Raw genomic sequence first — 4,980 nt, 5'->3', positions numbered from 1 at the left:
CACCCCTCTCTCCCATAAAAACAACCCTCTCCCCAAGAAACAGAGTGCCGGACTTACCCAGTCTTGCCTCATCTGCTTTTTAATGCTTAAAAAACTGTCAGAAACCTTCAAAACCCTGCAGCAATTTGCACACTTTCGCTGTACCCTAAGGAGGCAGGTGAGCTGGCTTCCTTTTGCCTTCATGGGTCATCTTCAAGGAATTTCTCTAGAGAGAGAGATTATTATTAAAATAGAGCTGGATGGAGACTCCAGGGAATCCTCAGCCGAGCTTACGGGAACGACTCGGGCTTGCTGCAGTGAAATGGAGGAGCAGAAAGCAGCAAGACTTCGCTGCATGTTTTGGTGAGGAAACGTGTCTGCGCACCAGACCAGAGCTGCGGTGGTGGCCGCGAGTGAGGGCTTCTCTTCCTAGACCACCACCACCACCACGCGTGTCCCCGAGCAGCACCAGCAGCCAAAGACCTCCAAAGGAAGGAGGAACGAGGGCTTCACAGGCATCTCTGTGGCCATCCTGGAGCGACACTTTCATCTACAACCTCTGGAGGTCATGGAAAATCCAAGGAAACATCAGGATAAAGATCTGGGACAAGATCAGAATCTCCGCTCCACCACCCCAGGCAACACCACTTCCCTCATCCGAGCCCTGTCCACCCGACCGCTCCTAACATTTTGTCTGCTCTGGGGATAAATACACGGTGGCAAATTGCTAGCTGCGATCTAACGTGGACAAGGCCTTTTTGTGTACTGCAGGTGACCTTGTCTCTCTGATCAGTCGTGAGACCTGGGCAGTCCCACTAGGCAGAGAACGCCTTGAAAACCTTCCCCAAATGACAGACTTGGAAAGTCTTTTCCAGAGAATACATGGATGACAGAAAGCAGTGGGTTTCTTTTGCTTTTTTTTTTACCCCCAAGATGCTAAGCAGGTTCTGGTTTGTTAAAATGCGAGGCATWGAAGGTTTTTCCTCAAGCTAAGAGCACTTTAAGTCTTTCAGAACTTTTATGGAAATGTTCTCTATATGTTTAATCGTATTTGGCATTTGCTCCCCCCTTCACTCTAAAAAAAATAATGACCTTCCTTACTCTCAAGCTTCTTCAGAAGCCGCCCCCCTCCTCTGCATAGGTGGACATCTGCTCTGTGGATAAACGATGCACAGCGCATTATTTAGCACTCCCAGGTTCTCGCTCCTTTTGTCGACTCTTCATCCCCCCGGCTGGCTCGCTGGGTAATTACATGCCAGGAATTCCTCTCCTGGAGCGGCGGGCGCGAAACAGCAGGACGCAAGAGGTGTAAACCCATGGGGGCATGTTCAGGAAAACGGCTCTCCTGGTAATAGCTATTAACCTTGCCGTTTAATAAAAAGACAAGGGTGCCGCCAGCCTCGCGGCCAGGGCATGGGTTCAGCTGCCTTTGCAGGGAACTGGGTCGGGGCAGACGTGATGATTAGCTGTTCCTGCCCTTATTAAGGGTAGCGCGGCAGCGCCCAGGACTCCCAGCCCTGCATCACGACGAGGTGCTGGGAAAGCACGGAGCAGATAGATATAGTCCCTGCCCAAAGAGCTTGAAATCTGAAATGGAAGGAGCAGGTGAACATGAGAACACAAGAACAGCTCCAGCTATCGGCCCGAAGGTCCTTCCAGCGCGGCTTGTTTTGTTTGAGCGCTTTGAGTCCTGACTTACACTAATGAGCGCTCGTATGTGTCTCCATCCGTAGGTTTACAGCAGGAGCATATTAAAATGTTTTTAGAGCCCAGTTCTTCAGTGTTTGTCTTTGACAGTTTATCTCAAGGGAAAGATAATCTCATTTACCACTGTGTTACTACAAATCAAAACACCAGCAAATTAAATGGATTTGAAGGCTAAGATTAAAGACAGAACTAAAACACCTGTGAAGTGCCTGTAATGCAAATAGTTGTAAATATACTTTTTTTTTCCTGAGGATGGAAAAGCTCTGAACAAATGTTATTCCCTTTACTTGGAAGGCAAAGACGGAAATATCAACTCATTGCAGGCAGATTATAAACACAGACATAATATTATGCCTGTTTCTTTCTCAGTGGTAAGAACAGGAGAAAAAAGGAAATGTGTTTGAACATTACCCTTACTCAACTGTGGGAGACATCTTTATGGCCAACTGATGATGAGTGAGCTGTTGGTTGACTCAAAACTGTGGTGTAACACACCTGTGAATTCAGCTGGACTGGCACAAGGGAGTTTGGTGAGGAGACGCCAGATTCGGTTTGATTCGCAGGCCCCAGGCAGAGGATGCCCCCTCSCTCCATCCTCGCTCCTTCGCTAGATCGATATTTCTTCTCCCGTCAGTCACCTGAAGTTTACCAAAAGACATCATTATCAAAAACCTGCCATTTATGCATTCTTTTTGCTTTGCTGATTAAAAAGCTCACATGGTCTTACAGCAGATGGTACAGCAAATATTGTAGAACTCCCACACAAATTTTGGAGAAAAAGGCATTTAACAAGCAGATGGAGAGCGGATTGATGAAAACTTCATTGTAGATGTTCGCTGTTCCTAGAATATGAGCTTTGAAGCTCACTGTATGCATTACTTCTTTCAAAATTTCGTTATGGACAATGCCTTGGCTAAATTGTTTGCACCGAGATGCAGCAATACATGCAATGCAGCGATACGCCTTGGTATTGCTTCCGATGATAGGGAGCCACAGCTGTTACATAAATACAAATTTGACTCCAGAGCAAAGTATTAAATGTTTTAACAAAGCACAACCAGCAGATAGCAGCATTGTTATATATATGTATCCCAGACTATTTCTACCGTGGTTTCAAAGTCATGCAGAAACCTTGGYGAATTTAAATCGAAGGACATGATTCCCGTCCATTTCTGTGCACAGCAGGGGTGATGGGGATGCCATGCAGTACCTATTCCCAGTTGGTTGGGCTGTGATGTGTGCTGAAGGTTTAGACACATACCTATTATAATTAAGAGAAACAGTATTTCTGTATCCTCTAAACAAAACTGCATCAAACAAAGGACTGTGTACCCATAGGGGGTAAACATTTTTAAGTGAGTTTTGTGGGGGGGGGGAGGGRRAAAAGAAAGAAAATTTTCACAACAGGTTTAGCGGTTTCATCACGAAAGCAGGATCTGACTTTGGTTTCTGGTAGCTGTCACAATTCAGCAACGCATGCTAGGCCTCTATATTTATATTTAGCACAACACCAAAATAGACACTTCCTGGGTGTCTCAGGAGCTCTGGAGGCTGGATAGCACCTGGAGAGCTGAGCTTTTCCTGGGGGCTCCCAAGGCGCAGCGACAGGCGAAGTGCTGGTGTCTCCAAAAAGGGCAGCGAGCAGGCGTTAGATAGAGCTTGCCGCTTGAGCAAGATTTATCCTCCTGCTGCTGCGAGCTCTCTGGCATCAGGGCAGGTCCTGCCAGCACTAAATTAATGAAAAACAAATTAACAACAACAAGAGCAAACAAACAGAGAAAGGAAGTGCTTTTCTCCGAACTGGGACTTGCCGTTTTGCTGTGAAGGGCTTGTCGTGTGGAAGGGCAGGAGTCTCCTCTACCGCCGCCCAGCTAGGAGGGTTGGGCTGCTTTAATTAAGCGAGACAAGGAAGATCCACTGAGGGAAACAGTTAATAAGGCTTAATTAAAACTTGTTTGCGCTGATAAATTTGATTGGTTTCAGCAATACATGGCACAAGCCAGCTTAAACTCACAGTAGCATTTTATGGCAATTCTTCATTGCTGAAAAAGCCGCTGATTTCAGGCTGCAGGAGGACGCAGGTGTCCGAGCTCCCGGCTCCGCGTCAGGCTGGGACCTGGGCACGTCCGCTGATGGCTSTACGACTGTTGAGCCATTTGCAGGTGTAGAAGAAAATTTGCCTTTACCTAGCAGAAGTTCTGCGAGGCTCAATATTTACAGATCGCCTCAAAGCACCAGGATGGACACGTTAGATATGGATTAAAAAGCCTTKCCCCCAGTTTTGAACCCTCCCAAAGGCACCAGCGTTTGTTCACGTTGCTCACATAAATTACTTCACTTGACACTGAAGCACAGCCAACCTCAGGCTGTAACATGAGTTATTTGTATTTAACCCCTTGTATTTATATTTGTCGCCTCTCTTCCCCAGCTCACGCACCTCTCTCTAGAAGCAGAGCTGCCTTCCCGGCTAAGCGGTGGGCGGCTTCCAAACTGAGTGAGCTTCATCGTCCCCGCGGGTCGTTGTCGCACCTGGAGCAACTTCTGCGGGATTCACAGGGGTCCGAGCGCCTGCGAGCGCCACGTGCAGCTGGCTGCGGAGACTCGCCCGGCTTTGCTCAGCCGCCGACGGGCCGAGGAAGAAGGCGACTGGCCCGACCTCCGCCTCGGCTCGGCTTGCGGCTTTGCCCCTTTCTCCTTGCTCTCCATCCTCTGCCTGGGTTCCTGTTTCTACGACAACCGTCGCCTGAGCAAAGAGCACAGCCTGGATCGTTAGGCAGCGGTGACTCGGGCACGGTTTGTGCTTTTGTGCCGATTTTTTGCACCGTCRGGTCGTTTCATGCCCACGCGAGGGTCCCACCAGCTGAACAAACTCTATGTGTGTGCGAGCAGGACGGYGCGAGAGCACGGACCGGGCAAGACGCCTTGCGTCAGCCTTGACCCATGCCTGCGGGATGCAAGTGCCTGTTGCATGGCAAAGCCGGGTGCCGTCAGAAGGTGAAAAAGTGATTTAAAGAACACYAACAGAAATAAAGGGAAACCACGAGCGGCACTAAAGGCGCCGCACGCTTGCAGGCGGCAAGGGACTCCTGGAGGAGCAGGGCGCCTGGGGTGCCGCCGGCAGCAGAGTTCTCCGAAGCGAGAGCTCGCAGGGGGAGAKCTGCAAGGAAGGAACGCAAGTGGTTTGATAAGCAATAACAACCTTTTCGGTTTGGCCAAAGCCCAGCCTGCCTATGTTTGCACACGGGCGGAAAACTTCCCGGAGCTGCGAGCGCAGCCTTTCCCGGTCRGGCTCTC

The sequence above is a fragment of the Apteryx rowi genome, unplaced genomic scaffold, assembly GCF_003343035.1.
Source record: "Apteryx rowi isolate R43461 unplaced genomic scaffold, aptRow1 scaffold_45, whole genome shotgun sequence".
Taxonomy (NCBI): Eukaryota; Metazoa; Chordata; class Aves; order Apterygiformes; family Apterygidae; genus Apteryx; species Apteryx rowi.
Note: the sequence above shows the minus strand (reverse complement) of the source record.